We start from the raw sequence: 27,839 nt of genomic DNA on the forward strand, positions 1-27,839 counted from the left end.
AGGGTTCGCTCCCTGGTCAGGGAACTAAGATCCCACACGCAAGCCGCAACTAAAAGATCCTGCATACCGCAACTAAAGATCCCGCATGCCGCAACTAAAGATCCCGCATGCTGCAACTAAAAAGATCCCACACACCACAACTAAAAAGCCCGCGTGACGCAATGAAGATCCCGCGTGCTGCAACTAAGACCTGGCTCAGCCAAATAAATAAATAAATATTAAAAAAAAAAGAAGAAACCAAACAGCCTTCCAGACGGTGTATCTCTGCATGCATGTGTGCACACACACACACCTGCTGAGAGGACCGTGAGAACTGAGCACCTAGTTCTTAAGTTCACACATTTTAGAGTTGGGGGTATTCACCTGTTCAACTCTTCAGTGTTATAGGTGAAAAGAAAAGCAAGTACAACCAGACAAGGGAGCCTGCCTGAGGTCATGCCTGAGTTGATGTGTGTTCACCGACTGCCCTTGCCCTGAGCCAGCCTCTGCTAGGGGCTGGGAGGCCAGGGTAGAACCAGCATCATTCTCTGGTCTTCTAGAGCTCCCAATTTCGGGGGCGGGGGTGAGGGGAGGCAACGAAGAAAGAGCGATCCTCTCCTCTGTTCCAAGCACGGAGGAAGCCCAGACATAGCCGGGTGTTGAGGGCTGGGGAGGAGTGCTTATCCCAGGCCAACAAGGAGTGCTCCGGGCAGGCCAGACCAGGTGGGCCCGCGCGGCACTATCAACAGCCCTATCCTGTCACCACTGTGACACCCCTCCCTGGAGGGAGAAGCGAGTCAGGATAAGCATTCTGCGTAACAGTGGCCCTGGGCCAGCCCTCGCTCTCGTCTTCAGAGAGGCCTTCCCTGCTCCACGCACAGTGCATTTTGAATATGCCACCCCGCCGCTCAACCCCCCAGACAGCGTGCATCTTCCTTCCTGTCGTCTCCCTGCTCGGTGCACAGGAACAGCACTTAATAATTCTGCCAAGGGATGATCACAACGCACATGTTATGCTACCTCCGCTTCCTCTGATGGCCCCATTCCCCTGCCCATCAGCTTCAAGTAGCACGGGCTAGTTTAGCACACAAAGCAGTAGGCTTGAGTCAGTGAGTACATAATGACTTTGGACGCCTGGGCCCGGGTGGGTCGGGGTTGGCAGGAGATGACACTGGAGTGGTCACCGAGGGCCCAGAAAGTTAGATGGTGACGTCTACAGTGATGGAGAGGGAGGGGTCACGGAGGACAGTCATGCTGGGACGACAGGTCCCAGGCTTCCACAGATCAGCTCCCAGCAACGAGGCGAACGCGTCTGCACAGACTCCTCTTGCTGAAACTACTAAAGATGCCGGACCGAACATCTTCTAGAAGGTATTATAGAGGACAGTGTTTAAAACGTCTTACCTGTACTCACAAGCTGGCCAGAAAGTAAGGAATATGCAGGCTAAAGAGGCAGGGAAGGAAGGGAGGGTCCTGTCGGCGGAGGAGGCTGCAGAACAGCCAGGGAGAGGAAGAGGCCACGAGGAAACGCCTGGGAGAGTCCTAAGAGAGAAGCATCCTACACGTTGGCGGGCCTGGACTCTTCAAAATGGGCTGCGGCGCGAGGAGCAAAAGGAGACTGAAGAGACAGGACAACGAGGAGCGACTGGCTCCCTGGTCTGAAGGCGCTACAAAGGCAGCAGTGGGGGATTTGGGGAATGTGAATATGGTTGCACGTGAGCTTGATGCTGAAGCCCCCGAGTGCACGAACTGCCCCGGATGAATGCTCTGAGGAGAGCCATCCTTCAGGGCTCAGGAGCGCGATGGAGCGACTGCCAGCGGTGGCAGGGGCAACGGGCAGCGTGTCCACAAAGGGGCAGACGACAGCAACATAACCGGAAACGGTGCCGCCGGGCAGGAATACTTTAGAGCCGTTTTGGTAGAGCTTCCTAACAATTAAAGAGAGCGCCTTCACGCTACATGAATACGTTAAGAGGAAAGGCTGAAAACCTCGCAGAAGTGCCTTCTTGTAGTGGCTCAAAGAACTGCAATGTTTTCAACAGCATTATGCTCTGTATGGTGAAGCCGTGACTGTGAATGAAGGTGTCGAGGTACTTCCTCGTGTTAAAAAAAAAAAAAAAAAAAAAAAAAAAAAAAAAAAAAAAAAAAAAAAAAAAAAAAAAAAAAAAAAAAAAAAAAAAAAAAAAAAAAAAAAAAAAAAATCACTGCCAAAGGCAGCCTTGCCTAGGTAGGACCTGACTTCTAATATTGATGGAACAACTAATCTGTGCACTGTGTGGGGGAAATGCAGGTATCACATTGAAGCAGAAGGCCTTCACAAATCTTAAATACCTATGAAGACTGAGAGAAGGCTCTTGTGTGAAAAAAAACATCATTTGGTAATTTTGCTGCTAAAACGAAAACATTAGATCAAATCCTTCCTTTGATCTAGCAAAGGAAAATGAGAGTTGCAGGAATCTTGATTTCAGGCCAAATCATTGTATCCCGAGGGGTTTGATAGCACTCTTTTGACCCGAGGCTCCTGTGCATTCCAGGGGTGCAATCAGCCAACAGCTGACATGTGCAGCTGACCAGACAACTGCAGCTGAGGTGTGACTACTCAATCTCCAAGGCTTCCATATTAAAAAAGAAAAGAAAGGCCACAAAGCCAGGTGAAAGCCACAGCTAAAAGGTGTTCTTCACCTGAATCTGAATCCTGCCCCCTCCAGAGTGAGCTCTAGGAAACCTCCAGAGCAGCAGCAATATCCTGACCTTTCCCAATTTCAGTCATGTTTGCATCAGGCCAATCTCAGGAGATGGAGTGTCTCAGCACCTTTCATTCCCAGTCATCCACCCCATGGAGCTACGTAAGGAGCCCAAGTACCACAACAAAGCCACGAACCGGAAGGACAGGGTGGCGGCCACTTCCCCAGGTCAATGGTCAGGGACCAGAGGAGAGAAATGGCCTCCTGGCAGTGGCTGCTTCCAACCTCCAGTATGAGCTGCAGAATCTCAGAATCAAGGGGGCTTCTCTGCACGAATCAATAAACGTAGCAGCGCTTTGAGATGCCAGCTTTGGCCCCTTTAAAGATCTGAGAGAAATCAAACTGGCACTGGAAGAGGGTCTCAGTGGTCTCTGGGGAGCAAAAAACGGGATGGGGTCCAGCTCAAAGGCTTCAATGGTGGAACCTGAAGTTTAGCGGACCCGCTCTGAATTCAGTGTATTTTTTAACACCCCAGTTTTTAGAAGATGCAAGAAACTATGTTTTGAAAAGCTAAATAAAACACAGTTCTTGCCACCCAAAGGTAGAACCCTCCCCGAATGAAGGCAATGAGCACCACACGGTAAGCCTCACCTTGACAGCGTTGAGTCTACCACACACGGGAGAGAAGTAAGTTTGAAAAAACACTGCCACCGTGGAGAACAGTCAGGCAGTTCCTCAAAAAGTTAAACGTGGAGTTCCCATGTGACCCAGCGATTCCCCTCCTAGGTATGGACCCCAGAGAGTTGAAAACAGGGACTGGAACAGATACTTGGACGCTGATGTTCATAACAGCACAGTTCACAGTAGCCAAAAGGTAGAACCAACCAACCCAAGTGTCCAGGTACACATAAATGCAGAAACAAAATGTGGTCTGGGGCTTCCCTGGTGGAGCAGTGGTTAAGAATCTGCCTGCAAATGCAGGGGACACAGGTTCCAGCCCTGGTCCGGGAAGATCCCACATGCCGCGGAGCAACTAAGCCTGTGCACCACAACTACTGAGCCTGTGCTCGACAGCCTGTGAGCCGCAACTACTGAGCCCGTGCGCCTAGAACCTGTGCTCCGCAACAAGAGAAGCCACCGCAATGAGAAGCCCACGCACCACAACAAAGAGTAGCCCCCGCTCGCCACAGCTAGAGAAAGCCTGCACTCAGCAACAAAGATCCAACGCAGCCAAAAATAAATAAAAATAAATTTATTTTAAAAATATGGTTCATTCATATAATGGAATGTTATTCAGCTTTAAAAAGGAAGGAAACTCGGGAATTCCCTGGCAGTCCAGTGGTTAGGACTCCATGCTCTCACTGCCGAGGGCCCAGGTTCAATCCCTGGGCCCTCAGGGAACTCAGAGCCCACAAGTCTCGTGGTGGGGTAAAAAAAAAGAAAGAAGGACTCTGACACCTGCTATAGCATGGATGGACCTTGAATTGAAGATGTTATGCTAAGTGAAGTAAGCCACACACAGAAAGACAAACACTGTATGACTCCATTTATATGAAATGTCCAGAATAGGCAAATCCAGAGATTGAAAGTAGATTATTCATTGCCAGGGTCCAGGGGTAGTGGGTAATAGGGAATGACTCCTAATGGGTACAGGGATTTTTTTTTGGGGGGGGGGCGGGGGGTGTAATGAAAATGTTCTGGAACTAGATAAGAGGTGATGGTTGCACAACATTATGAGTGTACTGAATGCCAGTGTACACTTTAAATGGGTGAATTTCACGGTATGTGAATTATATCTCAATTTTTATAAGAACCCACTAAAATGACAGCTGACTTCACCCATTACCCTAAATCATAAAGGCAGGTTTTACAACGCTCAGGCAAGTAGCTCTGCTGTCCATGTGAAAGAAATTGGCGAATGTGGGGACCTATGGTGACACATGCTAGCCTGGACCACGCTGACCTGAATGCCATCTCTGAAACCCAGGACACGGTAACCACGACGGTCAGAAAGGAATCTAGTCCAAGAAGTTTAACGACTAGGCATTTAGCCAAGTTGAAGGTTGTTGGCTAAATATTCTGAGGGTGTTTGATCATTTTTTTTTTATTGTGGTAAAATGCATGACATAAAATTTACCATTAGCAGTACTCAGTACGTTCACAATGTTGTACAACCATCACCACTATCTAGTTCCAGAACATTTTGTCACCCCCCCACCCCAGAGGCAATCTTATACCCACTAAGCAGGTACTCCCCCAGCCCCCCCTTACTCCCAAGCCCCTGGCAACCACTAATCTCTTTTCTGTCTCTATGGATCTGCCTGTTTGGACCTTTCGTATAAATGGAATCATATTACATATGGCTTTTTGCGATAGGCTCCTTTCACTCAGCATAATGTTTTCAGGGTTCTTTCAGAACTTCTTCCCTTTCTATGGCTGAATAACATTGCACTGTATGGACACACCACACTTAGTTTATCCATATTCATCTGTTGATGGACATCTGGGTTGCTTCTACTGTTTAGCTGCTGTGAATATCTGAGTACAAGTTTTTGCACGGGTGTATGTTTTCAGTTCTCTTGGGTCTATGCCTAGAGTGGAATCACTGGGTCACATGGGTACTCCATGCTTGACTTTTTGAGGAAGCTCCAGACTGTTTTCCACGTGGCTTCCTTTGGGGGTGATGAAAATGTTCTGGAACTAGACAGGAGTAAAGTGGGGTGGCAGAAACTGCTTCCACTCTGGAATGCCTAGCAGGGAGGGGCAAGCTGTGAACAGAAGTCATCACGACAAGGACACTGGGAGTGGGGTGGAGGTGTTTCATGTCACCTACTCACTCATTCGGTAGCTGACAATCTAGGTAGTGGGCCCGAGCTGTGCTGGGGCCAAGGCTGCTCCGGTAACAAGACACACTCTCTACCTGCATCTGCTTCTTCTCTTTCTCCTGGTACAAACAATCTTCTAAAGCATACAGTCAATAATGAAATCATAGCGATTTTGCTGAGTGCTGTGAAAGGGGAGAGAGCGGGAGCCGGGAGAGCGCTCCGGAAGGCAATGCAGGGCCACTGTGGGTGGGGGAAGGATCGGGCCGGGCGTGAGAAGCTGGTACAGTCGTGGAGCATGACTAAAGCCAAGCTGGGTGGCTTCACCACCAACTGTCCCCATGCAGGCCACTGCAGAGGGGGCTGGCCAAATGAGTTAAGAATGGGAGAAAACCAAGAAGCCAGTCATTATGACTGACATTTTTGTGATTTCATCTCTTCCCCTGGACAGCCTGTGTCGTGAGCATTTGCTCCCCGGCCTCCACATCTAGCTACGTCTCTTCCATCGTGTCTCCTCCATGCCGCAGGGTGCTCATGGCAACCCTCCTCACAAACGGGGCAAAGTTGGCCTCTGGTGCCCTCATGACAAATATCCAGCTTTCAGGTCCCCACAGCCAGTCTGCACGGGCGCTCAGGTCATGCCTGCCTCTTTGGTCCCCAGCAACAGATTCCCACAGCTCCTTCCTGCTGCAGTTTTCTGTCATTACTGTTTTCCTCTCACTTGAGGTGATGCCCTTGTTTTCATTGCTGTGCCTCTCACTAGTGTAGGTCACCCCGCAGCTGCATGCCTGACAGACTTGCTTCCCGATGATGACACAGGAGCCACTGAAATGACCAACAAAATAGAAAAAAGGGGAAATGTGTCTGTCAGAGCTGGCAAACAAGAGGGTGCCACCAATGGCTGAGGCACCGTGAGCAATGCCAAGGAGGGACCTGCCAGGGGGGTCGGTGGTGACAGGATGCCCCCCCACCAACAGAGGCCGAGGAAATCTTCAAGGTCACAATGGTGGGACCCAGAAGCCAGGCTGGCTGAAGTGCGGTTTGCTGGTGGCAGACGGAAGGGCCTAGAGGCCTATACGGCAAGGCCAGCAACAGGCTGAGGGGTTTCCCTGGGCATTGCTGGGAGCAGGCAGGGCCAGAGAAGGGCAGTGGGCAGCAGTGGGCAAGCAGTAGGGACTAATCTCTATCCCGTAAACAACTCTGGGGACCAGCTAAAAAGTAACTAACATGGGGCTTCCCTCGTGGCGCAGTGGTTGAGAGTCTGCCTGCTAATGCAGGGGACACGGGTTCGTGCCCCAGTCTGGGAAGATCCCACATGCCGCGGAGCGGCTGGGCCTGTGAGCCAGGGCCGCTGAGCCTGCGCGTCCGGGGCCTGTGCTCCACAACGGGAGAGGCCACAACAGTGAGAGGCCCGCATACCGCAAAAAAAAAAAAAAAAAAAAAAAGTAACTAACATGCCTGGTGACAAGACAAATATCAACCAGTCAGCAGCTTCCCTGTGTACAAATACTAACTGGGTAGAAAATACAATGGGAACATGACTACCGGCTCTCCGGCGGAGACTGACCTAGAATCAGTGCTGTGAACAGCCAGAGAAAAACACGGAGGGGTGGCAGGGCCGTGACGTGCTTCTTGTGACCACTGCATCCTCCCGCCACACAACAGAATCAATTCCACATGGATTAGACGGTTAGGTTCAAACGGGGGGTTACAACGTCCCACAGAACTGCTCTCTCCCAATGGCTAATAAAATGAGAAACACACAGACGTGGGGAGGAGTGTGAAGGACAGAATTCAGCAAACAAAGGAAAGGGACATAAAATCGAACGCAGTACATTTCAAAACCTGGCAGCCGAAGAAAGGATTCCAGAGAACAAAGCAGCAGCAAGACTGAGCTCCTGCCCCACCCCTGGAAGCCGTGCTGGGGAGCCCACAACACCCCGAAACCTCTCCTCACTGAGCTGGAAAGAAGCAACTGGGTAGGAGTCTGTAACTTTTTCCTTTTAGGCCCAGGAACTACAGAAGCTGCAACCGGGAGGTGCAGGAGAAACAGGTAAAGCACCCAGCGAGCCAGGCCAGGGGACCACTGGGAACCTGGGGTGGCCCCTTCCCACATCCCTTATAGGAATGGCATACATGTCCTTCAAGCGGCTAGACTGAACCCTGGCGTAAGACAATTAACACAATTCCTAGGCTAGAGAGAAGACTCCAGATGCTGCCGAAGAGTCCCCCTGACTGCAGCTCCCCCACGTGTACAGCTTGTCTCTGCCCACAAGAGAACGAGCTCATGACAGCCCAGAGGGGAAAGCAGTGAGAGAGGATGCCAGAAGACTGGGAAGAGAGAGCCAGAACTCCCCTGCTGCACCAAAGCAAACAGAACGACTGGATGGAGCCATCTAAGCCTGAGCCAAGTTGACAAGAAACAACATGGTAACTCTAGAAACATGGCCAAAAGCAAAAAAATAAAAGGGAGGGGGATGGCTCAGGAAAGGCAAAATCCCACCAAGAAGAGAATACACAAAAGGAAATTCCTCACAACTTTATAAGAACATGTTCTCAATAACAGTTCAAAGATGAGAAGATAAAACACAGTAAGATGAAAGGGCAAATTCCCAACCTAGGGAAATAAACTGCAGACCAAAACACATCATTACAGAACCAATAAACACATTTAAAAACAGCCAGAAACAGAATATACGTAGCTGAAAATCAAACTAGACAAACAGTGTATGCAGATGAAAAAGATAAAAGCTAAAGCAATTAGAGTGAAGCTAATAGCACTGGAAGAGAGACAAAGACAATCCAACATAAGGATAATTCGTGTCCCTGTAGTAGGGAACCCAAAATGGCACATAGATGCCATCAAAGATATATTATAAGAGGACTAACCTGAAACGAAGATGAGCTGCATCTGCAGCCTGAAAGAACACACCATGTTCCCAGGAAAATGTGATAAACAAACAAACAAACACCACTCACCAGCGAGAGGGACTGTGGTTAACCTCCTCAATTTCAAGGATAAAGAATTCTTCAAGCGCCCCCAAGGGATCATGTAAAGAGGGGCCCAGGCGTTAAGGACTAAGGACCAGCAAGAGCCAAGGACCCGACCCCAGGAACAGTCTGGCACGTTCCAGGAAAAGCAAGAATGGCGGGCTGGAGCCAGGTGAGCAAGGCGCAGAAAATGAGCTCAAAATGAGGCAGGCCTGGCTACACAATATGCAGGGCCCAGTATAAAATGAAATTGCAGGGCCTCTTACTCAAAAATGGAGAATTGTGACATGGCCGCAGTAGAGCAGTAAACCAAGTGTGGCTCTTCTAAGCCCTGGGCATTATACAGGCTGCATGTCCAGGAAGCCGGCCCTGCTTCCAGGAAATAGACTTTAGATTTTATTTTGTGAGGGATGAGAGGCCCTCAGAGGGTTTTTCTCAGGGGAGTGACATGATCAGATGAAGAGTCTGAAAAAGTTCACTCTTAATGGAAAATACAGTGTGAGGGGGGGACAAGGGGGCAGGGAGACGCAAGGTGCTGCGGGGTGGGCTCACGGTTTGGGGTACTGAACGTTTATTAGGGATTGACACTCGTGAACGGAAGGGAGAGGAAGCAAATCTGGGCAGGGGATGAAGCTGAATTGCAATGCAGGCTCAAGAAAGCTCCAGGCCACCTTGGGCAGTGATGGCACGGCAGTGGTTTTATACCCCCTGCCTCATTCAGCCACCTGGGCACTGCCCTGGAATTGGTGTGACCGAGTGAGGAAGTGCTCACAGCTGAGGCCAAGGCCAAGGCCAAGGCCAAGCCCAAAGGAGCCAGCAGCTGGAGGCTGCCTGCAGACTGCACTTCTGGCTGGGGATCCACACAGTGACCTCCTTGCCTGCTGTGTGGGGCTACTGCAGAGTCTAAGCAGGCGATGCGGTGGCTGCTCTAGGTGCCATCAGTGGAGGGCATGTGTGTGCTGGGGGCAGGGGGAGCGCAGGAGATCATGGATTCTGACTTCCGTATTTTATGTTTTCGATGTTGAGGCATTTTGCCTTCTACAGGTCTAGGCTGGAGACAGAGATCTGGTAGTCACTGGTGCAGAGGTCTGAAGAGCCAGGTGAACCTAGTGAGGGCACCTCAGATGTTTGTGTATGGACAACTTTCCTCCCGTTATCTGGAGTTGTGACAAGGAGAAAGAGTCAGCAAAGGAGACAGACAAAGAGGAGTGAGGTATTAGAAAGACGATCAGGTGTATCTGTCCAGATTATACTGGTGGCAAGCAACAGAGACCAACTCTAGCTGATTTACACAGACAAGGACTTGATTAAACAGCTACTGGAAGATGGAAGGTGGTAGTGATGTCTGCACAGTATAAATATACTTCATACCATGGAACTGTACACTTAAAAATGGTTGAAATGGTAAATTTTTTCATGTGTATTTAACCCCAATAACAAAAACTGGGGGGAATAAAAGGCTATTAGGTGGCCAGAGGGTTGGAGAAACAGGTTTGAATCTCGTTAGCCAAGAACAATATTCCAAACTCTGCTGCCAGGCTGGTGCAGGGCAGCCAGCACTGCCTCTGCCACCCTGCAGAGGGCAGCAGTGGCCGCCAACACAGCAGCCACTGCGGGAGCTCGGAGAGGGTGGGTCTGACGTGAGAGCCCGAGGCGCAGGGCCATACCCCCTTGGAGGGCTTAGGCCATTTTCTTTCGTAAAGGGCCAGATAGTAAGCATTTTTTTCTGCTTTGTAGGCCTCACTGTCTCTGTCACAATCACTCAACTTGCCAGTGAAGTGGGAAGGTAGCTTCAGGCAATGCATAAAGGAAGGAGTGGGGTTGGACTGCAATAAAACTTTATTTACAAAAACAGGCAGTGGGCCAGATGTGGCCTTGGCATGTAGTTTACCAACCACTGTACCAGTTGAAAGGGAAATTATGAAAAGAAGCATATGGCATTTTCAGCGACTACAGTCAGAGGTCACCTGGTCTCTCAGCAAACTCATAGGATAGGGTAAGAGTTCCCTCAAACAAAGAAGGGGGCTCAGATGTGAAAGTGGCCAAAGAAAATAAAACCGACTAAGCCAGTGATGCTGCGCCAGGAGAGGGTGCTGGTGGGGGTCCCCGAAGAGACACAAGGAAGGGGATTCCAGGAGGGAACAAGCCTATCAAGAGGAGGAATCACCACTGGCCTGGGTAACGCAAACATCCATTAGGGCCGGAGCAGAAGTGGGAGGTGAGGAGGGGGAATACTGAGTAGCCAAGTCTTGAAAAGCTTGGCCAAAGAGGGAACAGAGAACTGGGCAGGAGCTGAGGAGGGAGCGCTTGATAAAGATGGGAAATTCGAAAACACGTTTGTATAGTGATGGGTGTGATTCACGAGAGGAGAGAAAACTGACAGATTCCTGGGGAGCTAGGAAAACAGGAAGTCTCTGTCACCAGTGGAGCTGTCTGTTAAGAGCTCTAGGGGTGGAGCAGTTTCCAGTGATGACAAAGTCCAGGCTGTGACCTTGGCAGTAGGTGGCCGAGGTCACTGGCACAGAGGTGATCAAAAGTTGGGGGCCAAGCACTGGGAGGGCCCTCTATGTGCATGCTTAAGCCACCTGTGGGATGGAATGGTCAGGAACAGAGAGACAAAGACTGTGGGCCTGGCACCAAGTCCCCAGTGGAGGGGGGCTGTCCAGGGTGGCAAGCAAGCTCATGACGGGGAGTTGAGGGGCCTGCGCGTCACAGCATGCTTTTAATCAGAGTGTGGATCATGAACACGGAGGACGCACTCCTGCTCGGGGTGTGTGGGCTGGGACAGTCAACAGGCTGCCCTCTGGTTGTGAGGTACCTGCAGGGAGCCAGAGCTCGAGAGGAGAGGTCTGACCCAGATGGGGCCTGGGGGCCTAGGAAGGACTCTCTGCAGGAAGGGATACCCGAGGCGAGTCTTCAAGAACCAGGAAGAGGGGGAAATGCAGCATGGGGACCCGGACAAAGGCCAGGAGTATGAGCTCAGTCCCACATGGCTGAGGGGCACAAGGATGAGAAAAGGAGTGGTAGCAGAAGAGCCGGGAGTCGTGTGAGGGGCCTTGACGCCACTGGAGGACGGGCCCCACTCTCAGGTTTAAAGCAGGAGAGTGAGATCTGACACTAGGGACTGCGTGGCAGGGAGAGACGTGGAGGAGAGCTGGAAGGCTTGAATCAGGCCGGTGGCGGGGGGAGGGCAGGAGACCGGCAGGGCTGGTGACACTCGGGTTCCCAGCCTGCGGGACCGGTGCTGCTATCTACCACGACAGAGACCAGAGGACACGGGCTTTGGCTGTTTAGCCTTCTGACCTATCCACCTTCTTTGGGGGGGGGTCTGGAGGATGGTAGGGCAGGCAATGGGTTGAGGAGAACGGGAGGAAGAAAAAGGGCAAAGCCCTTTAAGTGCCTTGCATGGTAAAAGCTGACTAGTGCGAGCCTTTCTCTCACAGAAGGGAAAACAAGTTCTAGTTCCTTCATACTCCTTTTCAGTGCTCTCTGTCGCCACCTAATGGGATGTCAGCTGAAACCCCGAGATTCACCTGTGGGGGACGGGACAGCACCCGGGTGGAGAAGAACCTACTTGGCTGTAACTTTAGATCTCTGAAAACACCTCTAGGGTCCACGAGACCCCCTTCTGGAAAATTAGAGCTTCCTGGAGCTAACAGAGACAGGTGTGTGTTGGTAACACCTAATTCAACTTCAGATTTTTTCCACAGACGAGCTTTGACTTGGCTTCTGTGCACTCCCAGGATGCACGATCAAGTCGAGGCGGCTGAGAGAACCACAGCCCTGAAACAAATGGTCCCTTGGTGGGACAAAAATTCCAGGGCACTTGAACCTAGCTGAGCTGTTTCTGGTTCTAGTGTTTCACGTGCCGCCTGTAGGTTGAGGCGGACTTACTCTGTAAATCTGAGAATGCATAAAGTCTTCTACTGAAATGTCTTAGCTTGGGGGGTAATTTACAAAGAGCCACACCCCTCGCTGCTAACTGCCTTCCTCCCAGACCTCTGACAGACCTACAAACGTCACTCACCGAACAAGAAGAGTAACAAGTGCCACACCAGAGATGCCAAGGGGAGGCTGTGGTGGGCAAGCAGAGGCAGTCACTGCCCTCAGTGGCTTCACCCTAGCAGGGGGCACATGCGGCAACAGACAACTTCATCATCATCTGGGAATACTGGGAGAGAAGGCCGCAAAGCGCAGTGTAGCAGGAGGGGATGAAGAGACGAGGGCCAAAGGACATGACCAGGTTTAACTCCCCTTTCTGTCAGTGAAGAGCTGCAAGAAGGAAATCAATATTTTCAGATGCCACGGAGAGGCTACTAAGATAAATGCTGAGTCTGGTAAGTTCTCACCTGCAGAGTATGGGTAAGGACCAGCCTGCCTTGTGTGGGCTGCTGCGGATTCCATGAGTGGATCCTGATCAGGCAGGCAGACAGCAGCTGGTCCGGAACCACCGCACGAGTGAGTGAGCAAGTGAGTGAGTGAGTGTGTGTGGGGGGCGGTGGGGGGGAGTGGAAGGACTGAGTGGAGAGGTGATCCCAGGAGCTGACCAACGGCGATGTGGAGATCACAAACATAAACTCCTCTTTTGGAAAGCTTGGCACAGAGAAGGTGCAAAGCATCCAGAGGTAAGGGGTAGGGAGAAAATAGAAGGCCAAGACAGAAGATACACTAAATTTGTGATGGAATCTAAGTTAGCTTTAAAAGGATGTTCACTGTGTTTCTTAACATGCGTGTCTTAGCTCGGGCTGCCATAACGAAATAGAAGAGACTGAGTAGCTTAAACAACAGAAATTTATTGCTCACAGTTCTGGACGCAGTAAGTCCAAGGTCAAGGTGCCGGCAGATTCCTTGGTGAGGGCCCTCTTCCTGGCTTGCAGACGGCTGCTTTCTCACTGTGTCCTCATATGGCACATGGCAGGGAGTGAGATCTTTGGTGTCTCTTCTTATAAAGACACTGATCCCATTGGACTCCAGCCTCACGACCTCATCTAATCCTAATTACCTCCCAAAGGCCCCATCTCCAAACATCCTCACATCTGGGGTTAGGGCATCAACATATGAATTTGCGGGGTGGGGGGGGTGGGGAGACAAACAAACACTTTAGTCCATAACAATGGGGATGCTTATGTTCTATTGTGAAATGGTAAATGAAAAAGCAGGGTATGGTACTACATATACTGCATGACAACAATTAAAACTCATTCCAAGAGATGGTAGTACAACAGTTTGAATGTATTTAGTGCCACTGAAGTGTACACTTAAAAATGGTTAAGATGCTAAATTTTATGTTATGTGTATCTTACCATGTTTAAAAAAACAACTCAATCCAGGAGAAGGCAAGAAAGGAGAAAAAAATAAAGAACAGAAAATGTGGAAAAAATAGAATGCACAAAATAAAATGGTACAGACAAATCTAAATACATCAGTAATTAAATAGGTGTTAACAGATATGGCAGAATGGATTTTTTTTTAATCCAGCTATTTGCCATTTTCAAGAGCTACATCTAATCCATAAAGACACAGAACGGAGGAAAATTAAAAGTGGCAGTGCTGACCAAAAACACAGGTGGTGCAGCACCATTATTATCAGATGAAGCAATATTCAAGGCAAAAGCACGACTAATTACAAAGAGGATCACTTCATAATGCTAAAGGGTTCGATTCACCAGGAAGACAAAACGGTTTCTAAAACTGAAAACCTGGCCTCAAAATAAATAATAAAGCCAAAATTAACAAAGCCCCTGGAGAAACTGGAGTGACACATGCTCCCCAGCAGCGAGGAACTCAAGTAGAGAGAACAACAGTAGGAAGAGAGGACACTTTCATAATCCCAGGGATGACATGAAGGAGACGAGCTTCTTCTGGCTCCTGTGCCCCACCGACAGCCCATGCTCGTCCGGGTGGTCCCGCACTGCTCCAGAAACCACAGTCTTGGAGCATGGTGCCATTCAGCTAGGACCTTATTTTTTTTTTTTATTATTATTATTTTTTTTGCGGTACGCGGGCCTCTCACTGTCGTGGCCTCTCCCGTTGCGGAGCACAGGCTTCAGACGCGCAGGCTCAGCGGCCACGGCTCACGGGCCCAGCCGCTCTGCGGCATGTGGGATCCTCCTGGACCGGGGCACGAACCCGCGTCCCCTGCATTGGCAGGCGGACTCTCAACCACTGCGCCACCAGGGAAACCCTAGCTAGGAGCTTATTTTTAAAAATAGTAACTAGGAAAAAAAACCCCACAAAGCCATGTACTTGGAAATTTAAAAAACACATTTCTAAATAATTTGTGGGTCAAAGAGGAATCACAGAGGAAATTAAAAAAAAAAACCCTTTGAGCTGACTTTAAGTGGAGATGCGACACACTGAAACTTGCTCGATGCAGCAGAAATCGTTTGAGGATCAGCTTTAAATGCTTATGTTTGAAAAGAAGGTTGAAAACCAATGAGCTAAGTTTAGAATTTAAGAAGTGAAAAAAAGAAAACCAGAGAATGTACTCCAAGAAAGTAGAAGATATAATAATAAAGATAAAATTTTACATAACTTAATGAACTGGAAAGCAGACATACAGTAATACAGGACAATAATGCCCACAAGTTCACTCTCTGAAAGACTAATAAAACCCAAACTATTTTTACCAAGACAGGGAAAAAAGGGAGAAGGAAAAAGTAACAGCACTAGAATGAAAAAGGAGATAAATACGGATGTTGCAAAGGTTTATAAAAAAGTAAGCATGGCTTCTTGCTAGTAAACTTAGTAACACAGATGAAATGGACAAAAATATACCTTAGCCACACTGACCTGAGCAGGTGCAGGGAAATAAAAATAGGTTTCGAAGTGCGTGTATGTGCACAGAACACCTCAAAGGACACATACAAGCCCCTGGAGGCAGCTGTTCCCTGCAGAGGGGCCCAGGTGGCAGCAGGGACGCTGAGAGACCAAGCATCACTCTAGAGCTCACACTTCCTGAGTTGTGAACCATGTGCATGGGCCACCTGCTCAATAGCGGATCCAAATGCACCCAGAGACGAGGAAAGGCCTCACCTGACGGTGCGTGCAGGCCAGCCCAGAACATGGGGCTCGAACTATGCAGCAGGAGCCGATCCCAACATTCGCTGGCACTAGGGCTTTTCTTTCTATTTGTCCTTTTAACCTTTACAAATTTGGTAGGTCAAAATGCCATCTTCTTTGTTTCCATGTGTGTCTCTTTGATTATCACTGAGGCAGAACTCTTTTCCTATCTTCATTGGCCACCTGTATCTCTTTTTTATGAATTTCCTGTTCATATTCTTTGCTCATTAGTGGTGACTGGTAGTAAGTTAGCAGTAAGAACTGCTGCATTCAACTCAAGAATAAAAAGGAAATTTAAAAATCTGCCCCAGTGCACTCACAACAATCACTGTTCCCACTGCCCAGTGGCAGGCATTAACCCTAGGATGATTCGCTGGATGGTAATCTGCAGCTTAACTATTTTCTCCAAACACTTCAGACTTGCCCAGATCCCAAGAAATTGCACTGCAGCATTCCTCCTTTCAGCAAACAGCCTCTGGTTGTCCAGCACCACTGCGCTCTGCTGGAGGCCAGGGCCTGCCGAGAGCGCTGCTCAGAGTGGGCCCCAGGAGCGCGCCCTGTCCCTTCTCATCCCCTGCCCAGCGGGGCCCTTTGAGCTGCTAAGAGTACTCCTAGGTTGCTAACCCACTGCCCAGGTGATATACCGTCCACCAAAAACCTCAGGCTAGGATATGTTCCCAATACTTTCACTATCATCGCTTTACATACAATCTCACTGAATGCTCAGCAACACACAAAAGCAACATTCAAATGAAGGTAACACTGAGGCTCAAGGAAGGAAAAAGTGACCTGAAAGCTAGTAGGTGAACAAGCCGGGATTTAATCCTAAAGGAACCTGGCTCAAAAAGCCTATGTTCATCCATTCTACTCAAGATAAAACTGTGAAAGCAAGGTCCTGGCTGCAAGCAACAGAAAACAACTCTAGCTGACCCCAGTCACAAAGGAGTTCCACAGCAGCATGTGGAAATGAAGAGAAGACTAGAAAACTAAGCCCAGAAAAGCAGCTGCATGACTGAAAACGCAGCCAAGGTTGCACTGAAGGGGCCGTGTGCTTAGGACACCCACCCTGGGCAGCACCACCAGCAACTTCAGACATGAGCCACTGACACTGGCTTCCTGCTGCACGTGCCACTACCATGACTTATCTCTCACTGTCTTTCAAGAGTCAAAGTCGGGGAATTCCCTAGCGGTCCAGGGGTTAGGACTACAGGCTTTCATTGCCGAGGGCCCGAGTTCAATTCCCGGTCATGGAACAAAGATCCAAAAAAAAAAAAAAAAAAAAAAGGAGTCAAAGTCCCTGAAGGGAGAATGGGTTTGGCCAAGCCTGGGTCTCATGGCCGCCCCCTAGCTTCTGGAGACCAAGGGGCAGGAATATCGGTCCCCCATGGCAGGCACTACCAGCTGCCCCCCAACACCCAGGTCCTCTGTCTGCCTTCCTAACAGAACCTTGCACTCAGCACACCTCCCGCCCACTGGCTCTGCATGTGCTCACACATCTGGCTTCACTGATGGGACCGAGGAGGAAGAGACTTTAAAAGGCCTCTGTGGGTCTGCCCACTCCTCTTGGGCTCCTGACATGAGCCTAAGAAGAGACCATCTCTGACAGTTGCTTCTCCCTCCTGGGTCCTGGAACGACAGGCTTGAGAACAGATCTGAACCCCAACTTGCAGCGGACCCAGACCCGTGAGTAAGAAATAAATGATCGCTATTGTAGCTGCTGTTTGTTCCTCAGAAGAAAAAAAAAAATGATGGACACGGAGACGGAAATGGAGATTACTGAATGGGACTGGAGGGTGTGCCAACAAGTGCCCTTTTCCCCTTCCCCCGTGCCCTCCTTCTCTCTCCCTGGAGAGCAAGATGCAACGGCTAGAGCTGCAACTGCCATCTTGGGACCGCAGGCAGCCTTGAGGATGGAAGTCACCTGCTCAGGGTGATGGGGGAAAAAGACTGAGGGGCCCTGGATCCCAGATACTTACAGCCATGGACAGCCTGCCCCCAGACGTCAGGGCACACAAGAGGACACCACAAGCCTCCAACCCCATCTTTAGGCTTTCTTAAGTAGAAGCTAGGATCCACCTGCTTCAAACCCAAGATCCACAGAGCAGGGGATTCTTTTAACACAAAAAGGTATCAAGGTACTTAGAAGTAAAAAATATATATATTCATGATAAACCATAAGTGAAGTTTACTTGATACACAGCTTTTTTCACCAAGTTATCACAATCACTATAACTGAAGCTACTGAAAAACGACAAATTCTGAGCTTATTTCTTTCTATTTCTGTTGGCTAAAAATGCAGCCTTTGAATTGTGTATAAGTGAATTCAAGAGACAAAAATAAATCCAGATAATTCAGAATGTACTGAGGACAACACATATGCCTTCTATGTGATAAACTCTCAGAATTATTTATTCAAAGAAAACTCAATGCAAAAATATAAAAAGCTTACAGATAAAACAATTAATGACACAACATACCACCTCCTACAACACCAGATTCCTTTTCTTTCCTTCATAGTAGTGGGTGTCATAACCCAACCAGAACAAAAACAAAACAGTGTTTGATTGAATTGCTGAGACTGAGAAAGTTCAATTAGCCAGAGCCACCAGGCAGGGAAAGGAGTGGCCCAAGCCCGCGGAGTGCGCCGGGAAACCAGGTCCAGGTAGCGGGCACATGCACACACGTGTGCCCAGAGGCTGCATGGTGAGCCAGAAACGCTGCCCCTTATGGCTTCCAGGAGACCCGGAGGGACACCATCGGTTGCTCATGCCAGGCGCTGTACTATGCAGGGGAAGGTCCCAAGGACTCATGTGGGGTCTCTGCTCCAGAAGCTCATGACCCACTGGGGAAAAGCAACATGCCAGAAACGGTTGTCCCTCCTGGCTACAGGGCCTGCACCAGATGTCTGTAGGGGTCGCTAAGGGCCCAAGGGAGCAGTGGTCAGGCCCCCAGGCCCAGGAGCTGGGGTGGGCAGCAAACACCTCTTCAAAGGCCATTCTCATGAGTACTTTAAGCTGCACGTCTGTTGGCAAAACACAAATACTGTTACACAAATATGAAGCCACAGATGGCAAAGGCACTTGACAGCCTTTAAAATTCATTTCTCCTGTTCTGCAAAGCTGCATTGGGAAATCGTGCTGTTAAATTATACACTCATAAAGGATGTACAGACATACCTCACAGATACTGTGAGTTCAGTTCTAGACCACCACAAAAAAGCAAATATCACAATAAAGCGAGTCACACAAGTTTTTCTGGTTTCCCAGTGCATATAAAAGTTATGTTTACACCAGACTGTAGTCCATTAAGTGTACAATAGCACTATGTCTAAAAAAGCGTACAGACCTTAATTAAAAATACTTTATTGCTAAAAAATGCTAACCATCATCTGAGCCTTCAGCGAGTTGTAACCTTTTTGCAATAGTAACATCAAAGATCACTGATCACAGATCGCTACAACAGATATAATAATAATGAAAAAGCATGAAATATTGCGAGAATTACCAAAATATAACAGAGAGACACAAAGTGAGCAAATGCTGTTGGAAAAACAGCACCAACAGGCTTGCACAACGCATGGTTGCGCAAACCTTCAATTTGTAAAAAATGCACTATCTGTGAAGCACAATAAAACAAGTTATGCCTTTATATTTAAAAAGTGGGGGGCTTCCCTGGTGGCGCAGTGGTTGAGAGTCCGCCTGCCGAGGCAGGGGACACGGGTTCGTGCCCCGGTCCGGGAAGATCCCACGCGCCGTGGAGCGGCTGGGCCCATGAGCCATGGCCGCTGAGCCTGCGCGTCCGGAGCCTGTGCTCCGCAGCGGGAGAGGCCACAGCAGGGAGAGGCCCGCGTACCGCAAAAAAAAAAAAAAAGGGGGGGGTTGCTGGGAATTCCCTGGCAGTCCAGTGGTTAGGACTCGGCGCTTTCACTGCCATGGGCCTGGGTTCACTCTCTGGTTGGGGAACTAAGATCCCGCAAGCCACACGGCATGACCAAAAAAGAAAAAGGTCGGTGGGGGGGGGGACTAGGGTAGGTGCTATTTAGGCTTTCATCAATTTATGCCATGTTTTTGGATAACTGCAAATTCCCCCAAAGTACCTCAAACCCGAAGTCCACACATCCGCCCTTTGCGGATCCGCCTTCTGCTCCAGACTGCAGATTTGATTAAACCATAAAGAATATCGCTCCTCTTGGCCACAGAGAAGCTAATGAGTCAACAGCAGAGCAGGCTGCATTCTATTCTGCCCCTCTTAGTATACGACAAAATCTTAGGGCAAGGTCCCACTGCAGAATTCATCCATCTGTCCACCCAATAAGTATGCATGATTCCAAGCACTGGAGATACAGCAGGGGAGAGGCAAAAACAACCCCTCTGCCCTCCAGGGGCTTAGATTCTAGTGGGAGGAAGAGGGAGAGGGGAGGGGGTGGTAGAAAGCACGTGCGAGCACAAGGAAAACCACCAAGCAAAACAGCATATAGCAGGTGGTGACAAGGGCTAGGCGAGGCAGGGGAAAGTGGGAGGGTGGCATCAATCTTCAGGGAAGGCGACACTGGGAAGGTGACACTTGAGCTGACTTGAAGGAGACCAAAAAGGGAGGCGGGCGATTCCTGGGGGAAGAATGTTCCCAACAGAGGGAAGAGGGGGGGCCGAGGCCTGAGGTAGGGGTGTACCTGGAGGGCCCAGGGGGGCCACAGTGGATGAGGGGCAGGAGAGTGGCAGGAGAGGAGATCCCAGATTGGGCCTTGCAGGCCACTGTAAGGACTTTGGCTTTGACTCTGAGTGAGAGGAGAGTCCACATGTTGCAGGACCAGGACTGAACAGAGACAAGGCCGAGGTCAAGGGCAGAGGGAGGCAGGAGGTCAGAGCAGGATGGAAGAGCAGAGCTGGGGAGACCTGCCAGCGGGAACAAGTGGCGCTCGTGGAGCGGGAGGTGGTATGAGAGAGCAGCGCGGGGCACTAGCACCGGCTTTCAGGCGCAGGAAGATGGAGCTGCTGTTTACTGGGAAGGGAAGGCCAGGGAAAGGCCAGGCGCGCGGGACTGGGAGCTCAGGCTTGAACAGGTACAGTTGGAGAAGCCTGTTGGAAGCTGAGCAGAGAGGTCAAGTCGGTGCTGGGTGCACGGGTCTGGGCTTCAGGGGGCCCAGTCACCCTGAAGACATGAAGTTGGCAGCCAGCGGCTCACAGGTGGAAGAGAGAGCCTTGACGCCGAGAAAGATCCCCTCAGGAGCGAGGGTGGAGAGAAGTCTGAGCCCAAGGCCCCCCAAACAGTGTGTGGGGCGCAGAGGCAGACCTGGCACACGCTCAGCCAGGACCTCTCAGGACTCAGGGACACCAGACACCATCCCAGGTGTCCAAGCCACCTCCATGAACACGGCGAACAACCCCACCCCGTAGAGTTCTGCCCCAGCAGGGACGACAGACAGTTAAGATAAACACAGTCAATCACCTTTTCTATTAGAAAGGGACCAAAGCTATGGTTTGGAAAAAACAGGGCAGTCAGGGTAGGCCCAGCTGAGAAGGTGCACAGCCTCAAGGCAGGGGAAGAGGAAAAGTGACAAGTGGCCCCCAGATTCTAAAACATAAAGGTCATCATCCATGTCAACAAAGGACCAGTTGGAAAGCGCCCAAGAGGCACATGGAGACACAAAAGAAGAGTCCTGCCAATAACGAGAAGCAGAGCAGCTGGAAGGGTGCTGGGATGGAGGCAGCTCCCTTCCAGGTGGGAGAGGCGGCGGCTGGCTGAGGGGATGGGGAGAGGGGCCCAGGAGAGGAGGGGGGAGCGGGGAGCAAGGGCACAGGCTGCCGAGGGGATGCTGGGCCTGGGGACGTCCTCCTCGGATTGCTTCCCTGCTCTCCAGGAACCAGGAAATGAGGTATCAGCTTCGAGATGGTGTCACAGCTGGTGAGGAGGGTGGCAGAAGCCAGGAGAGACTGGGGAATTGCAGTATGACAGGCAGCGTGAAATGCTCCTGAAGTGAGTGGACGTGAACTCAAAATGGGAGCAACCAGGGGGCCACATTCAGCTGCGGGGTAGGGCGGCAGAGCAGGTGGGAAGCCGGCGGATGGCTGCATTTTACCAGGGTTGGGGACCTATCAACTGAGTATGACAAGGCAACAAAGTGGTGAAGCTGCGGGGTTGGTGCGCCACTGGGAAGGAGATGAGAGAAGACACAGGGGAGGCAAGGGCCGGAGAAAAGATGGGAACATCAAAGGTGCCTGAGTGCCCGTGAGGGGAACGCATTATTGGAGCTGGTTACAGGGGCGGCGAGCTGAAGGTATGAGGAAAAAGATTAGGGCCAAATTGGCACCAGCACCAGCCAGTGTAAAAGTCTGACTTTGAGAAAGAATAAAGAGATGTGGCTATCCTTCAGAGTATGTGCATCTTTAAAAAGGTGTCTCCAAGAACACAATTTTAAGTACTTCCACTTTTTAATGTCTCATTTCTATGTCTTGTCATAGAACAAGGTACAGAAGTATGAGCACGGACTCAAGGGAACACTTGATTTCAACTACACAAACTTGCCAGTGAATAAAGAGGGTTGTCCCGTTAGAGCTGCCGAACTGGCAACCAGAAAGCTAGGAGTCATATGGGTGCTATGTGAACGCTACTTAGGACAAAATGACCATCACATTAAATCTACCATGAACCCCTTTAGTTAAAACTACTGTGGTTACCCTACACGGAATAGGACCAAATTGCCTCTGCCCATCTTCTTACAGCCTGGATTCCATCAAAAACAACTGTTCTGTGGGGACTCCTGGCCTTCCCTGGGCCCTTCTATCCTGGAGATGGACAGGTTTCTATAGCGGGTTCAATGGTAACCCCCAAAAGGTATTGCACGTCTTAACCCCTGGACCCTGCAAACGTGACCTTATATAGAAAACGGGTCTTTGCAGATATAACCAAGTGAAGGATCTCAAGGTGAGATCATTCTGCATTTAGGGTGACAAGACACACACACAAGGGAAGGCCAACTGAAGATGCGAGCAGAGATTGGAGTGATGTGACCAGAAGCCAAGGAACGTCTAGGATTTCCAGGCAGCCACTAGCCGCTAGAAGAGGCAAGAGAGAATCCTCTGCTAGAGTCTCTGGAGAGAGTGGGACCATGTGGCGCCTTGATTTCGGACCTCTGGCCTCCAGCACTGCGCGAGAATGCGTTGCTGTGGGCGGAAGCCGCCTGCTCTGGGGCCCTTCACTGCAGCTGTTCCATAAACTCACCAGCTTCTGCTTGAGCTCTAATTCTCACTAGACTCCTGGCCTGTTACACAGGACCCATGTGCCTTCTACACTCCCCGCATTTTTCAAGGAGGAAGTGCCAACCCAGGGCCTGCCCTCCCGTGGCCTCTCTCCAAGCAGACTGCTCATCCAGGACCCCAGCTCCTCCGGCTCCTTGTGCAAACGTGCTCTCAAGAGCCCCCCTGAAGCAGACTCTCTGCAACACCCCCCCACCACCCCTGACCCCACCCAGCCCATTTCTCTGGTCCTCATCACAACAAAACTTCTCAAAGAGGACTGTCTACACCCAGTCTCCACTCCATCTGGCCTCTGTTCTTCACCACCTCTGATGAAGGTCACGTTACAGCTAGTTCCTTGATTAAAATCCTTCACTAGAGGGTGACCAACTGTATACACGCATTTGCTACCTGGCCTTTCAAACCTCAAAGAAACGAAGTACAGATGCATAAAGAGGAAGAAACCTCCAACAGAGACGACAGAAACGATAACAGGAGGGGACTTCTGAACAGATGAGATACGCTTCACAAATTTCTAAACGCTGGAAAGAGGAGTGTGTTGACTGATGGAACAGAGTGAATGCACTACAAGGGAGCTACAAAGGAGATGGGAGCCCCTGTGCCTGTCAGAACCCCCAGAAAGGCTCTCAGATCAGAGCAGACCAGACCAGGGGCAAGCAGTGCCCCTCAAACTCTCACGGACACACAAGTCACCTGGGGGGCTGTTGACTATCAGATTCTGATCCAGAAGGTTTGGGGGCAGGACACTTGCAGCAAGCTCCCAAGGGGGGCTGACAGTACTGGGGTTGGTTAGTGGAGCACATGTGGAGTGGCAAGGTGCCACTTCCTTCCACAGGCAAGAAACCAAAGGGTCTTTTCTAAATCAGAGGCTGGAACCTTCCTTTCCTTCCCACAAGGTTCCTGGTGTGGCCGGCAGCAGCCCAGGTGAAGCCCACCTCCGTCTGGCCTCCAAGGGTCCATGGTGTGAGGGAGGACCCCTGTCTGCTTCCCACCAAAGCCAAGTCTGCAGGTCAGCCTGTCCTGCTCTGCCCTAGCCCCTGTAGAACTCCTACTGCAACCCTCCCTAGGGGGAGGGACCCCACAGGAAATGGGTGACTCCACCAGAGCAGGGGTAGGGTGCCAGCTACCCAGGCCTCTTGTCACCAACCCGAACAGCTCTCCAGGGTCAGGGGAAGAGACCCAGCAATATGGAAGAGAGATCAATTCTGTCCCTAGAGAAAACAGATAATATTCTCATATTTTAGAAGATAATTCAGCCATAAAACCAGAACAGAAACATCCACAAACAAAAAAGAAACAGAGGACAGGAGTTCAAAGATTAAAAATGGGTTAGTTACAAATACGAAACAACACTGTGCCATTGTTTACAACAGAAAAAGACTGAAAAGTACCCAAATGTCCATCCACAGGGAGCTGCTTGACTGAAGCATGCTTCATCTATACAACGGAGTCTGTGCAGCAGGAACAAAAAGAATGAGGAAGGGAGAGCTCTACGCCGCCATAAACAAGGAGGGTATCGACGCTGATAGGGAGCAATCTCCAGGATAGAGGAAGTGAAAACAAACTAAAAACGAGATGCAGAACAGCATGTCAAGCATGCTTTCTGTGTAAGAAGGATAAATAAGAATACATATATTTACTGGTTTATCTTTTTGCAAGAGGAAACACTAGAAGGATAAGCAAGAAACTAATAACTTCTGAGTATTCTATAGGCTTAGCTTCTTAAAAATAAGAAAAAGATTTTGGCCTTACTTAAAATCATATAAGTTTCAGGTGTACAGCATTTGACTTCTGTATACATTACAAAGTGATCACCACCACAAGTCTAGTTACCATCTGAGGCTCGGCTTTTTTGTTTTGGTTTTTGTTTTTCTTTTTTTTCCGGTACGCGGGCCTCTCACTGTTGTGGCCTCTCCCGTTGCGGAGCACAGGCTCCGGACGCGCAGGCTCAGTGGCCATTGCTCACAGGCCCAGCCGCTCCGCGGCATGTGGGATCTTCCCGGACCGGGGCACGAACCTGTGTCCCCTGCATCGGCAGGCGGACTCTCAACCACTGCGCCACCAGGGAAGCCCTTGGCTTCTTTTTTCTTTTAAATTCAAGCCTGTTAGACTAGATTCAACAGATACCAAAATTCATTTCAATAAATGGAATCAGAATAAATATAACAAAAGAATTACAAAACCCATACATGCTGTTTACGTGTACATAAAGTGTGCATATAGGCTATTAATATAAAGAATCATTATGACAATTATAACTTTTTGTGATTCCACAATCGTAACTAAAGAAAGTTTGGTAAAGTAGCAATTCCCCAATCAGATTAGGCTTGACTTTTGAACCATCAAATACTTTATGTATTCCAAAAATAAAGAGAAAAAAGCAAACCACAAAACTGAACACAAATAAACCTAACTATATCAAATCAGTAACATAACCACACAGAAAAGCATTATTCCAAGTGACTTTTTTTCCAACACGTTATGAAGAAAAATTTGAAACATACAGAAAAATTGAACAAACTGTACAAAGAACACCCACATACTCATCACCCAGATTCTACCACTGTTGACATGATTCATCCACCCATCAATCCATCTTATTTGTGATGCATTTCAAAGTTCACCAGTACACTTCATCCCCAAACACTTCAGCATACATATCATTAACAAGAGATGAAAATTCATTTACATTTTTTTAGGTAAAATTTACATCCAGTGAAATGACAAATCTTAAAGGTATCATTTGATGAGTTCTGTCAAGTGCATGCACCTGTATAAGCCAAACCCCTATCAAGATAGACGATATTACCACGGCCACAAAAAGCTCCCTGGCACCACTTTCCAGGCAGCCCCATCCCACATCCTCAGCAACATTTTGTGCTGTCAGTTTTCAGTTCTGGCCATTCCAGTGGGTGTGTAGTGGTACTTCACTGTGGCTTTAATTTGCATTGCTTTGATGACTAATGTTAGCACTTTTTCGTGGGAATACTGGTCATCATTCAGATGCCTTCCTTTATGAAGTACTTACTAAAATCTTTTCCTGTTTTAAAAATAGATTCTTTTTATTATTGAGTTGTAAGAGTTCTTTATATATTCTGGATATGTCTTTTGTCAGATATATGACTTTCTATTTGCGACTTGCCTCAACTATTTTCTCAGTGACTTGTCTTTTCATTTTCTTAATAGTATCTTTTGAAGAGCAAAAGTTTTAAATTTTAATGAAGTCCAATGTACCCATTTTTTCCTTTAATAATTATTGCTTTCTGTATCCTAAGAAACCTTTATCTTCAGATTGTGAAGATATTCTGTTTTTTCCTAATAGCTTTATATTTAGGTCCAAAATCCATCTGGAATTAATTTTCATGTATGGTGTGAGGTAGTGTTACAGGTTAAATTGTGTCCTCCTCAAAAAAGATATGTTGAAGTCTTAACCCCCAGTACCTAAGAATGTGATCAGTACCTAAGCATGTGATCTTACTTGGAAATAGGGTCATTGCAGATGTAATTAGTTAAGATGAGGTCATCCTGGAGTAGGGTGCGTACCTAATCCAATATGACTGGTGTCCTTATAAGAAGATAACCATGTGAAGATACAGACACAACACAGAGAACACCACATGATGAGGAAGGCAGACGCTGGAGTTACGCAGCTGTAAGTCAAGGAACACCAAAGATTGCCAGCAAACCACCAGAAGCTAGGAAGAGGCAAGGAAGGATTTCCCTATAGACATTTCCTATAGATTCTCCCCATAGAGGGAATATGATTTCAAGCCATCCAGTTTGTAGTATTTTGTTATAGCAGCCTTAGGCAACTAATATGGGTAGGGTCAAGGTTCCTTTTTGTCTGGTATGAACAGAACCATTTGCTGAAGAGGCTTTCCTTTCTCACACTGAATTGCTCTGGCACCTCTGTTAAAAATCAATCATAGAAGTTTGGTCAATTTCTGGGCTTTCTAGTCTCTTCCACTGAACTATGTGTTTATCCTTATACAAGTACCAGGCAGTCTTGATTACTGTAGCTTTACAGTAAGTCAAAGTCAGGTAGTATAAGTGTTCCAATTTTGTTCTTTTTCAAGATTGCTCTGGATATTCTAGGTACTTTGCATTTCCATATACATTTTAGAATTGTTGTAAAGATTATTTAGTCTTTCGATCCATGAACATGGTATATCTTTCTATTTATTTAGGTCTTTAATTTCTTTCAGCAATGTTTCCAGTTCCAGTGTACAGACCTTGTACATTTTTCATTAAATTATTCCTAATGGGACTGCATTGTAAATTTCATTTCCAGTTAATTTTTGTATAATTGACCTTGTATCCTGAGACCTTGCTGAATTCACTTTTCAGTTCTAGTACATCTTTCTCTCTTATAGATTCTTTCAAATTTCTACATTACCTCCCAAAAGAAACAGTTTCACTTCCTTTTAATATTAATGCTTTTTACCTTTTTTCTTGCCTTACACTGGTTAGAACTTTTCCCTGATTTAAGGGTAACATGTTCAATATTTCATCATTAAATACAATTTATATGTATCTCTTTCTTAAGGCACTTTATCAGATGAGGAAGTTCCCTCTTATTCTTAATCTGCTGAGTTTCTATTATAAATGAGCACTGAATTTTGTCAAATACTTTTTCTATATTTATTGAGTTTATTATATGGTTTTTCTCCTTTATTCTCTTAATGTGGTGAATTACAGACTGGTTTTTAAATGTTACCCCACATTTGCATTCCTGTGATAAGCCTGAGTTGGTTGATATATTATCTTTTTCATACACTGTTAGATTTCATTTGCTAATATTTTATTAAGACTTCGACATTTATGCTCATGAGGGATAATGATCTGTAATTTTCTTTTTATGTAATGTCTTTGTAAGATTTAGTATCAGGATTATGTTAGACTCATAAAACAAACTACAAAGTATTTCTTCTTCCTCCTCTATTTTCTAAAAGCTTATGTTTATGTAAGATTGGTGTTATTTCTTAAATGGTTGATGAAATTCAGCTGTGAAACCAGATGGGCCTAGAGTTTTCTTTGTGGAAAATTTT

Source organism: Lipotes vexillifer, unplaced genomic scaffold (assembly GCF_000442215.2).
Source record: "Lipotes vexillifer unplaced genomic scaffold, Lipotes_vexillifer_v1.1 scaffold899, whole genome shotgun sequence".
Taxonomy (NCBI): Eukaryota; Metazoa; Chordata; class Mammalia; order Artiodactyla; family Lipotidae; genus Lipotes; species Lipotes vexillifer.